The sequence below is a fragment of the Sarcophilus harrisii genome, chromosome 4 (assembly GCF_902635505.1).
Source record: "Sarcophilus harrisii chromosome 4, mSarHar1.11, whole genome shotgun sequence".
NCBI lineage: Eukaryota > Metazoa > Chordata > Mammalia > Dasyuromorphia > Dasyuridae > Sarcophilus > Sarcophilus harrisii.
This window is the reverse complement of record NC_045429.1, coordinates 57,807,909-57,821,579: the sequence shown is the minus strand read 5'-3', so window position 1 is coordinate 57,821,579 and position 13,671 is coordinate 57,807,909.

The following is a 13,671-nucleotide window of genomic DNA, read 5'->3' as shown; positions in this document are numbered from 1 at the left end:
CACTGAACCACTGAAAAAGAACCAAATCTCTCATAGCTGATCATCATTGCACATTCTTTTTTTTTTTATTTTTTATTTTTTTATTTAATAGCCTTTTATTTACAGGATATATGCATGGGTAACTTTACAGCATTAACAATTGCCAAACCTCTTGTTCCAATTTTTCACCTCTTACCCCTCCCCACCCCCTCCCCTAGATGGCAGGATGACCAGTAGATGTTAAATATATTAAAATATAAATTAGATACACAATAAGTATACATGACCAAAACATGAACTGATGCTGAGTGAAATGAGCAGGACCAGGAGATCATTATATACTTCAACAACAATACTATATGATGACCAGTTCTGATGGACCTGGCCATCCTCAGCAACGAGATCAACCAAATCATTTCCAATGGAGCAGTAATGAACTGAACCAGCTATGCCCAGAAAAAGAACTCTGGGAGATGACTAAAACCATTACATTGAATTCCCAATCCCTATATTTATGCACACCTGCATTTTTGATTTCCTTCACAAGCTAATTGTACAATATTTCAGAGTCTGATTCTTTTTGTACAGCAAAACGGTTTGGTCATGTATACTTATTGTGTATCTAATTTATATTTTAATATATTTAACATTGCACATTCTTGATGTTACTGTGTACAATGTATTCCTGGTTCTGCTTGTTTCTCTCAGTATCAGTCCATGTAAATCAAACCTTTCTAAAATCAGCTTGTTTGTCTTTTTATAGAAAAATAATATTTATGGATAAAAATATTAAATAGCACATGACTGAGGAGACAGGGAACAGAAATCAAACCAATATTGAACAATAATCATTACTTTTTACATATTATCACATAGCATATATCCCCATTTTGTTTATGAGGATAACATAAGACTTTTTTTTTTTTTACTAACTATGGATATACTCTTTTATCTATAGTATTCCTGAACTCTAATCTAGTAATCCTATAAAAAACTGAAATAAGGTTTTCATGAAAGCTTAGATGGGCACAAATGATACTGTTAAAAGAAATCTTGAAAGTATTGTCAACAAATAATTACAACTTACAACTGAAACCTGTGAAAATGGATTTATTACAAGAAAAGTGGACAAGCATGTGAAACTTCTACACAGGTACAAGGAATTCCTAATCCAAACACAAGCTTGCATATTTATGAAATGCACCAACGGGAGGAGGAAAGACAGAAACTTTCTTTGTTGGAGGGCCATGGAAGGAGAAAAAGAGCAAAAGGGGTAGAGCAAAAGGAAAGGATAAATTCTCACCTGAAGGGGAGGAACAAAGCAATGGCAAAAACAGTATTCTTTTCCCTTGGGGACACCAGACCATGAAGATAGATAGTCTGATATATATATATATATATATATATATATATATATATATATATATATATATATATAAGATTCCCAGCTATCAAAACAATTTTCTAATCTAGCACAGGCTGCCACCTATCCTAATCCATGAGGACACAGGAGAAGGGAGAGGGAGGAGGCTTTGTCCTTGACACATTTGGAACTTTCTGAACATTCTGGGTCCAGTGTTTCTGGAAAATATGACAATTCTCTGAAGATATATTAATTTGGATTTTGGGCAATATTATTGCTAAGGATTATGGGATCTTGGGCAAGAAACTGATAACTTAATGGCATGAGTGATGTCTATTACTGCTATTGATGGAAGGTCAGGGCTTCAAAACAGAAAAGCTTAGGAAATCAATAGCTGATTGAGAAAATGAAGTTTGAAAAAAATAGGATTTTAGGAATGGTTATTTCTAGTCTATAATATGAAGCATAGGGTACCATGAATTCTTAGTCAAGAACTGAGTAAGTTTAACAAGGGCTGACAAAAATGTATTCTCCTTAAGACTTACTTACTTGTAAATCTAATAAAAAATCAGGGAGAGAGAATTACAAATGTGTATCCATGAAACTGAAAAATATAGCTAGTGGCCAAAATATAGTAGGAAGAATAGCAGTTAAGACATCTTCAAATCTGTGCAAATCTAAAGAGAAAACACTAACCAAAGAAGGAGAAAGTAAATGGCTTCAAATATTTACACTCAGAAACACTAAATCTGAAATTTCAAAATAAGATGAATTAATAAGTGTAATGTTCTTGGTGGGTTTTCTGGAGGTCTTGGAGCAGCCTCCTTTTCAGCAGATTAATCACCACAAGAATAACCAAGTGTTAAAATCCAAATTCTTTATTGTCTCCTTCACACTCTAATTTCCTTGCCTGGAGCCTGGGCTAGTTTTCTTAGAGGCCTTCCGGAGTCTTGGTTTCAGTGGAGAAGTGCAGGAGGCCAGGCTAGCCACCAGGCAGATGAAGATGGAATGAATCTGGCTCTCCTTTGCTCTGAGAGCTTGAGCTTCTGCCTCTAATCCACTTCTCTTCTCTAGCTCTGACTCTGGCTGAGTTTGTCCGAGCTTATATGCTGTTTTATAATTACATTATCATAGGTGTGAATCTTGTAGAATTGTATTAAGTACTAAGTACATGTACTGAACTAGAGAACTATTAATCACCATGCCAAACTAGATAACCATTATATTTATCAATTCCGCTGACTTAACACCTTGTAAGAATCCTTGTTTCAGAGTTCTGGTCCATAACAAGTAAGCCTATAACAAAGGGACAAATTTGACCTCATCTATAACATTGATGGATGGAATACTTCCCATAACTCTCTAATACTTTATTGAGAAGAAATAAAAGTAAAAGAGGAATCAGAATGGCATTGTATGATACATCCCCATCAGGAAATATATGAGCCAAAGCAAGGAAATATGGAGAAGAAAAAGGAATTAACAAAATTAAAAATATATATATATACCGAAGATAACAAGGTCAGATAACAAAAAATAAATACAAAAATATTTCATTGACCTGAAAGAACAGTATAAGGAGAGCTAAAACTCAGACTGAGTCGAAGCTGGGGAGAAAAAGCTAACAATTTTTTAAAAATTATTTTTAACTAGATTAGGAGAGGAAAAGAACAAAAATAGGATAGACAACATAAAGAAGGGATTATGACTGAGCTCTTTTTGCTTCTATTTTCTCTGCTATGGAGAATCTTTATTGGAATAATGAGAAAAGAAAAGAATGAAACTGATTAATAGGTCATTGGGAGCAAAAATAAATAAGGAGGTCATAAGACAATAATTTGCTGTTCTCAGTGAATTCATTATTAGTGAACTATATATCCCACAATGCTGAATAAATCTAAAAAAATGTGATTGCTAAACCATTAATCAGTGATTTTTTTTTAGATCATAAGGAATGAAAATTTTGACATAGTACTCAATATATTAAGTCAAAGATAACTCACTATTTGACAAAACTGAGAAAATATCATTAGTAGTTTGACAGAAATTAGATTTAGAGCAATCTTCATACATCACAATAAATATATTAAGTGACCTAGATATTTTAAAATGTAATGTAAATATAATTTTAAATTTTAATTTTAAAATTTAATTTTAAAAAATTAGAGGAACTTTGAAGGAAGTCTCTTTCATAATTGTAAATAGAAAAGAGTTCTTAATCAAGGGACATTGATGATCACAGTAGATAAAAAGTACAAGTTTGATTGCATTAAATTTAATTTTTACACAAAATGCACATAAAATAGAAAAAGAAATGGTTGTCTTTGCTGCAAAATTCTCTGATAAAAGATCTGATATCTAAGATTTACAGGGAACTGATTCAAATATATAAGAACAAAAGTTATTAGATCTAATAGGTAGTTCTCAAAAGAAAAATAGCAATCAATAACCGTATGAAACAATGCTATATAGATCACTAAAAGAGAAATGCAAAGTTAAAAAATGCCGAGATTTTAACTCATATATATTAAATTAACAAAGATGACTAAGAAGAAAATAACAGATGGTAGAGCTATGAACTGGTCCAACTATTCCAGAAAGTAATTTTGAACTTAATGCCAAAAGTTGCTAAACCATACATAACTTTTAGCTTTGTAATACTACTACAAGACTACATCAATTTTTTTTTTTTTTTTTTTTTTTGTGATAGCCAGAGAAAGGCTAATTAACTGGGGAATAGTTGAACAAGTTAAGGCATATAAATGTAATGTAGTAGTATAGTACTACTACATGAGAGAGTACTGTGAAGACTTATATGAACTGATGCAGACTGAAGTGATCAGAACCAGAACAATTTATATAGTAACTACAAATAATTCCAAAGTCTCAGGAATTCTGATGAAAGAAATGACCAACCCTAATTCCAAAGAATTCATGATGAAACACTGCCCACATTTTACAAGGAAAGGGGAGGAGGGTAACAAAAGAAGGGAGATTTGGGAGTGCTAATTTGTGTTAGGGATAACAGCAATGCTAACAACAAAAGAATGGGAAGGGGAAAAAAATCAATGGGCATTTCAAGAAAATGCCCAGAAGAAATCACAAAGAGGGTTCAGAGGGTGACAGATAAATGACATGGCTTTGAAATTAACATGCTGAATGATTATATTCCTTTAAAAAATTTGAATAAAATTTTTGTTCTTATGTAATCCTTTTTTTTGCCTTATCTCTACATGGAAGTATTCATGTTTTGGTTTGTCAGGTATGCATTTATAAAACCTTATTTATGTTCAAGGCCCTGGAATTCAAAGGAAAAAAATAAAACAATCTCTGCTGTCTCTCATGGGGAGAAACAACAGGTATGTAAAGAAATATATGCAAAATAAATGCAATGGAAATTTGGGAGGTGGGAAAAACAGCATAAATATCTGGAGAGCCCAGGAAAGGCTTCATATAGAAAGTAATACTTGAGATGCCCCTGGTCGATGTAGCAGATTCTTTGTGAAAGAATTCGCAAACCCAAAATTTGTGGCAAAAGTGGGTTTTTAATACACTAATAAGACAGCTTTCTTAGTCGGCAAAATCCTGTTAGGAATATTTTTGCAAAAGTCTGGGCACATAGTGTTTGATTTTATGGGATTTCTTTGGTCCAAGGCAGGGGCCAATCTCCAGATGAATGAGGGACTAACCTTCAACTCAAAAGAGGACCTTGGCTATGCCTCAGGCTGAGATTTCCAATTGAATGAGATTACTTACCTGGGAGTTTCCCTATTAATGGGTGGGGTTCCTCCCAGAGGCCAGAAGGGTTTGAGATTCAAAGGAATACTCTTCTTCCAAAGATTAAAGGGGACACAGTTTACATCAAAACAATTTATGAAGCATGGCTTTGCTGCTGCCTTCCTTTGGGTCAGCCCACCATGGCACTCTTCCTTGTTAATCCCACCCCTACCCCCACATTTTGTTGTATCTCCTGTAACTCCATCCTGCTTTAACCCCACTTCTCTTCACAGCTAACTTTTAGGGTGCCAAGTTTCTTTTAAGATCTAGCCTTCCAGCTAAGGGCATTCCCCAGTCTCATAGAAGGCTCCTTATGCGATAATTGTGAATTCCATTGAGGAACTTATCTTTCATATGCTCTCCCATTCTATTTCACATACTAGAGACAGGCAGGTAAGGACCTGAAGAGATCTTTTCAAAAGGAGTTTTAGATTAGAAGTCTCTTATTGGTAACCCTCCACCCAATATCTATGGACTAATACTATGATAGGTTCAAATAGAAAGTGGCTTCCCAGACTTGACCCTACCAAAGTAGCCCCACTCTGGCAAATAGTTCTACCAAAGACCATCACAAACAGCCAATAAGATAAAATACATTTATCTGAGCAAAACAGCATGTGTAAATTGCAAATTCTACAGATTATAGTATAATGGAAAATAGACAAGAGTAAAGGGGCTCTTCAGCTGAAATTTTTAAAAAGATTTCAGCTCAAATCAGGAAATAGAATAATCTCACAGAGCGAAAGCCCAGGAGTTGGAGTCCAGTGTTCTAAGACTTTCTGGATTGCTTTCCTAGAGTTCTGTAGAATCTCCATAACCAACTAATTTGAGTCCTTTAAGCCAGTGTGAAGCACCTGGCTCTTTGCTCACCTAAAAAAGTCTCAGGCTAAAGTGCCCCAGGCTTGGGTGGAATCTGAGGTATACTGATCCAACACATGTTCTTAAATGTTATCCCCCATCTGTGGACTTGAACTAATCACTCTAAGTCATCCCGGGTTCAGCTCATCCATCAACTCTTCCTTTTTCCCATTCTCTCCTTACCAAATTGCTAGTAGTCTCTTCATCTTCAAAGAGTCTTGTTTATTCTTCCAAAAGAACATTCTTGCTTTTATTTTGTATCAATGAATCTAGAATAATGCCATTGTACCCAGTGGACATTTAATTAATGTCTGTTTAATTGAAGGGTATGAGGAAGACACTTCTACATTCTGTCCTAAAAAAGGGTATATTTATAGTAGGAAAGCTACAAAGGTAATCTTTGTGGTTCCCTAAAAGGATTCTACATTCACTTAGAGTAGATCTGATTCTGGGAGTCTTTCAATGGCTGATTTCCCTTCTTTTGATTTGTTATAACCACTGACTGATAATTTATGAAACTATAAAGTTATAAAATGGAGGTAGGCACATTTACTTTTTTGGGAACTTGCCAAGAAAGATCACAACTGGAAAAATGGGACAGCAAATATACTTAATAAGGCACAGAGATAAGGAGTGAAAAGTAGGAAGAGATACAGAAGGAATGGATGCTGAAGAGAGGCAGAATTGGGAAGAGGATAGGAAAGAAGGAAGGTAGAAAATAGCACTCACGATACCATAGATTAAAAACTGGGAGTACTGGACAATATGGATCAGATGGAAATGGAAGAGGATTGGGGAGAGGGGGAAAGAGGAATTTAAAGTCTCATTTTTTTATAAGGTTTTGAGAGAAAGATTAATTCTTGAGGTTCTTTTTAATATAGTCAAAGTTATCTGTAAAACTTCAAAGTCAACATGTCCATGTCATCTCAAAATTATCACCATCTTTTTGATGTTCTGCTGGTTTGGAGCTGTAGAGGTCTGGATTTTGTGTGTAATTTACATATCATAGAATCAGAATTCCTGATAGCAGTGCCTATATTGTTTTCCCTGATTTGGCACATATTACCAGACTTGGGGTAAATATATCTTAAAATTTGTAAATTATGCTCCTTTGATCTTTGAGTGGTTTGTGTGACTTCTGGGTTCCTCTTTTTTCTTTTTCTTTTGTTGTTAAAACTTTTTATTTTCAAAACAAATGCATAAATAATTTTCAACATTCACCCTTACAAAATCTTGTGTTCTAAATTTTTCCCTCCCTCCCCTAGGTAGCAAGTAATCCAATGTTTATTAAACATGTGCAATTCTTCTAGATATATTTCCACAATTAGCATGCTGCACAAGAAAAATCAGATCAAAAAGGAAAAAAATGAAAAAAAAAAGTGAAAAAACTATGTTGTGATCTACACTCGGTCCCCGCAGTTCTCTTTCTGGATGCAGATGGCTCTTTTCCTCAATACTGGGTTCCTCTTTTGTAACCTAATTTTCTGCTTAAATTTACTAGCTGATTAGGATAGTGGCTAGAGGAAGCAGAACAAGATGTAATTTTAATAGTCACCCAGATTAATCCAAGAAGCTTATCAAAAAACTTTAGGTACAAATTTGTCTCTAAAATATTCCACATGTTGGGGGCAGTGCCTTTCTGGCATTCAACATATAATCAATGGCCATAGCATTTGGCGTCCAAATGTGAGACAGACACGATCCTGATTTCAGTGGAAAAATCTCTCTGACCCAGAAATTGGGGTGAGTACATCAGAGCTAAAATAGAATTTCAGCTGAAATGAGACAGATGTTTAGAAAACAACCTTCTCTTCAAGGAAAATGTGTAGAGAGCATTGTCAAGGTTATGAAAAGCCAAGGTTTGATTATAATTTGGGAGCAGATCACTGAACTTTTAGAAACTATACAGTATATATCTCCTTGGTTCTCTATGGAAAAAGAACTGGATCTAGAGGAGTGGAAATTAGTAAGAAAGCAACTTTGTCAATCCTATAATGATAATGGACCTGACTCAATTTCCAAAGACACATTTAATACATATAATTTAATACAACTGGCTTTTAGAAATTATATAAGTACTAGAATAAGGAAAAAGAAGAAAGAACAAGAAGGGGATGTGCCAACTAAACTAGATGAAAAGGAGGAAGAATCAGATAAGAATTCACAGCAGGAGAAATTAGATCATTCCACATCTCATGACCCTCCCCCCTCAATTAACCCTTCATGGGTGGCGGGAGAAGGAGGAGGGGGAGAAGTAGAAACACATTCAGCACCACCTATGAAGCAGCCTGTGACAAGTTTAGAAAAGGCCTTGGTTAAGGCAAAAAATGAAGGACAGGATATATCTGATTTTATAAATACATACCCTGTGATTGAAGAGCTTGACTCTTCAGGTCAAAAAAAGAAGATACACTCCTTTTGATTTGGAAAAAATTAAGGATTTAAAAAAAGGTTGCACTCTTTATGGGGCTACATCATCTTATGTTAAGATGTTACTAGATAGTTTGGCTTATGACATCTTAACCCCAAGTGATTGGAAATCCATAGCAAGGACATGTTTATAACCTGGACAAAACTTGTTGTGGCTTTCAAAGTATCATGAATCATGTAGGATTCAAGCCAGATGCAATAGGCAAATAGGAGTTAATGTATAAATAACTTTTGACCAACTAGCAGGTAAAGGGCAGTATGGAGAGAATTCAGAACAAATTTATTATCCCATAGCAGTGTATGAGCAAATTTCTAAGGCTGCAATAACAGCTTGGAGTTCCCTCCTTGGACAGAAAGATGGAGACAAAAAGCCTTCACAAAAGTAGAGCAAGGTCCCAGTGAACCCTTTGCAGATTTTGTGGGATGTTTGTAAACAGCTGTCACAAGAACCACTGGAAAAAATACAGCTACAGAAATAATGACCAGACATCTGGCTAAGGAAAATGCCAATGAGGTTTGCAAAAGAATTATATGGGGACTATACAAAGATGCTCCTTTAGAGGAGATCATAAGATGCTGTGCCACAGTGGGCACAAGTGCTTATTATACCCAGACTATGATGAACATGGGAAGACAGGATCCCTCTTGGCAAGGGACTTCTAGAGAAACTCGTCAATGTTTTCAGTGTGGAAAAGTTGGACACTTGAGAGTCCATTGTAGATATGGAGATAGAGTGAAAAGAGAGGGTGAGAGAAAACCTAAAACTCCATGTCCAAAATGCCACAAGGGCTTCCACTGAGTTTCAGAATGTAGATTGACCCAGAGAAATGAGAGCCAGGGCCCAACTCCAAGATATCATACAAAAGACAAATGGGGCATAATGGCAGCTGAATTTATACCCAGAGATTCTGTAGAAGGTCAGGACTCTGATGTGATCAATCAGCCTAAAAGTAATCACAAGACAGAAAGGGATTCAATGATCAACCAACAGAAAAACAATCAGATGGCAGAAAGGGATTACAGTTGAGGAGAATACAGGCCTTTTAAACCAACAGGGCAGTATCCAGTGCAAACAGTTTCAATATAATTGCCAGGTAATTAGGAAACATCCCCAAAGTGTTAAACAGAAGGGAATTAGATAGTTAACTGCCTGGGAGAGAGGGTTTGCTTGAATTCCTACAGATGAAGAAGGAAACTGATGAGTGGCAAGGAACACCTGGAGAGTGACAGAAAAGGAGAAAAACCTCAAAACCAAGGATAAGATCTAAGAAACATATGACACTGAAAGAGCATGACTGATAATGAGACTGTTAAAGAACAAAAACTGCAGGAATCATTGGATTCCTAACATAAGATAAGACTGATGCAGGACTTGAAAAAAAGCAGGAATAACTGGATTCCCTGAGATGAAAAATTGTTGATAGAGACTGTTGCAGGACTTGAAAATCATCAGGAATCATTGGATTTCCTAACACAAGATGAGACTATTGAAGGACTTCAAAGCTTGCAGGAATTATTGGATTCCTGGCACATGAACTAATGGACAATGGATTCCTTTTGTACTATTTCTAGGACCTATGGACATGTATAATTCCTCACGTTGATTCATGTTATTTGTTACATCATTACTAGCCAGTGTTATGTCACTATGTGCTTATATAATTTATGTAATTATGTATAATACCTCTCATAATGATAGATTTATGTATAGCTGTTTCAAGTGAGCCCCTTCAGAAACCCACTAATCTGATTTGATTTCCCATTTCCTTTGGTGTTTTCATCTCCCTTCCTGAGAAGTCAGGGAGGGTGTGACTACCTCCTTTTTAATGGTGTTTTCACTCCTTTTGTGAGCAGTCAGGGAAGGCATGATCATCTTATTTTTTGGGGTTCTTACCTCCTTAAGAAGTCAGGGAGGTCATGACCACCTATGTTCTAAATCAAAAGAAAGCGGGAGATGTTAGGATTCTTACAAGGTGCTAAGTCACTGGAATTGATAGGCACTCTGGGAGATTCATAAGTCAGGATTCAGTCGGGAGATTCACAAGTCCGAGAGATTCATAAGTCCAGGAGATTCACAAGTTCAGTGGAGGAGATTCACAAGTCACAGCTCCCACAATCCCACTCTCAGAAGAGGAATCAACCTTTGAGTTCACACCTTTAAAAAATCATATATAAATGGCTCCCACAAGCCAACTAGAGACTTTTTGGGAGATTGAGAAGCCAGGATTCAGTTGGGCAGAACAAAGGATTCAGAGTTGAGCTAGAGGCTGAAGTTGGCAGAGGCAAAGGACAAGTGGCAAGAGCTCTTGGAACCAAAGAGAGAGGCCCCTAAGAAAGCTAATAGGGCTATTTTGGAAGAGACAATAAGGGACTGGACTTTAACTCCTGGCTGCATTTGAGGTGATTATAACTCTGAACTGAAACTAAGGCTGCCTCCAGAAGCTCCCCAAGAAACCTGCTCACAGAGAACAATATACTTTATTTTTTTTTAATTAATTAATTAATTTTTTATTTATTTAATAGCCTTTAATTAACAGGTTATATGCATGGGTAACTTTACAGCATTAACAATTGCCAAACCTCTTGGAGAACAATATACTTTAGAGAAGAGAACATTACAATGGCAAATCTCCTATTTCACTCCACACACACAAAAAGAAATCTCTTGTCTTTGCTAGAAAACTAGAATTCAGTATTTTGATGCCTAGGATATTTTAAAATCCTCCTCTAAGCAGAAAATTGAGAAATATTGTCCTTGAAGGCCTTGGGCTACATGCCCAAGTGATTCCTGTCCAAATGGCATGTTCACCTGCTGTGACACCTTTGCTGTTTTAGGTGTAGGGAATCATGAGGACGGAGTTGGGGAGAAGAGATTCTAGCCCCCAGTCCCTACCCTCACATATGTGGGAAGAGGGAAAAGGAAAGCAAATCCTCAAACTGAGGTATATTTTAAAGTATGGACTATCATGACATTTGTTTTTGATGTATCCATCACATATTTAACACATATCCATCACATATCCAACATATATTTAAGAAGGATTTTTTTTTGTTGTTTTTGTCCATTGTTGCTCAATGGGGGACAGTGAGGCAGAGTAAGAGGAAGAAATTATAAATATAAAAATGTTTTTTCCCAGTTGTAATCATCTACCTTTTCCTCTAAATCAATTTAAAATCTGGTTTCACAATCCTTTCCATTTGTTTCATCTCCCAACTTTTTCACTTACCTTTTTGTGGGTGAATAGCCAGCATATGTGTCTCAGATCTCTTCCTTTTCCCCACCTTGGCCCTGTTGATTAGATGCTAAATTCTGCCCCATGGTCTCAACCCCAGTTGGAAATAACCAAGCTGTCATTCCCAATCCTCAATTCTACTTCCTATTCCCCAGCAACCACTAGCTAAGGATATAGACATTGACACCAATTTGATGAGCTACAAACCTTTTGGTGGGATGGTGGAGCACAGGACCTTCCTTACTTTCTCTCCTGCCATTGCTCCCTAACATCTATCAGTACTTACCATCTGCCTGGCTAGCAGCCTATTGGGCACTGCCATCTGACCTGCGGCGGAATCCTTCCATTGATGAATTCAAGCTCTTTGACAGCCGGGCCTGCCTTTCAGTCCTAGTTGTACAATGAGCACTTAGCTATACTTGGTAAAGAGTAAGCACTTAATAAATGCTTTCCCATTTCACTTCTCTACAAATTTTATTGCTGAATCCTCTTTAATTATTTGAACCCACCCTTATCATTCAATCTTGTCTCAGAGAATCCAAAATTTTCACCTTCATATTGAGCTTGAATCCTTTCTCCTCTCTGACCCTTTCTCGCACAGTTCCCAACATAAGTTATTCTTCCTCCTGTGGTCACTGTCTTAGAAGAGAGTGGATTTTGGTAGGCATAGAAGGAGGAGTACATTCCCACTCCGCTGAGACAAATTTAAGAACTGAGTAAATGCCCTAAGCATCCAGGGTTTGGGACCATGAAGAGATCCCTTGGACTAGGCATTCTTTCTCATGGGCGACATTATCAGGCTGTCTGGAACAAGAGTGGCGGGCTTAAATTTGATCGCTAGGTTGTCCGACACCCTTTAACGGGGGCGACGGGATCTATGATGTGGGGCTCATCGCCAGATGAGGGTAGGCATCCAAAGTTGGGGTTCGCAAACTGAAAAGTTTTTGACCAAACAAAACTAATGCAGACAAGATTAGAAGGGAAGCAATAAACTGGGAAAATATTTTTACTGTCAAAGGTTCTGATAAAGGCCTCATTTCCAAAATATATAGAGAATTAACTCTAATTTATAAAAAATCAAGCCATTCTCCAATTGAAAAATGGTCAAAGGATATGAACAGACAATTCTCAGATGAAGAAATTGAAACTATTTCTAGTCATATGAAAAGATGCTCCAAGTCATTATTAATCAGAGAAATGCAAATTAAGACAACTCTAAGATACCACTACACACCTGTCAGATTGGCTAAGATGACAGGAAAAAATAATGATGATTGTTGGAGGGGATGTGGGAAAACTGGGACATTGATTCATTGTTGGTGGAGTTGTGAACGAATCCAACCATTTTGGAGAGTAGTTTGGAACTATGCTCAAAAAGTTATCAAACTGTGCATACCCTTTGATCCAGCAGTGTTACTACTGGGATTATATCCCAAAGAGATTATAAAGAAGGGAAAGGGACCTGTATGTGCACGAATGTTTGTGGCAGCCCTTTTTGTAGTGGCTAGAAACTGGAAACTGAATGGATGTCCATCAGTTGGAGAATGGCTGAATAAATTGTGGTATATGAAAATTATGGAATATTACTGTTCTGTAAGAAATGACCAACAGGATGATTTCAGAAAGGCCTGGAGAGACTTACACGAACTGATGCTGAGTGAAATGAGCAGGACCAGGAGATCATTATATACTTCAACAACAATACTATATGATGACCAGTTCTGATGGATCAGGCCATCCTCAGCAACGAGATCAACCAAATCATTTCTAATGGAGCAGTAATGAACTGAACTAGCTATACCCAGAAAAAGAACTCTGGGAGATGACTAAAAACCATTACATTGAATTCCCAATCCCTATATTTATGCACACCTGCATTTTTGATTTCCTTCACAAGCATTGTACAATAATTCAGAGTCTGATTCTTTTTGTACAGCAAAATAACGTTTTGGTCATGTGTACTTATTGTGTATCTAATTTATATTTTAATATATTTAACATCTACTGGTCATCCTGCCATCTAGGGGAAGG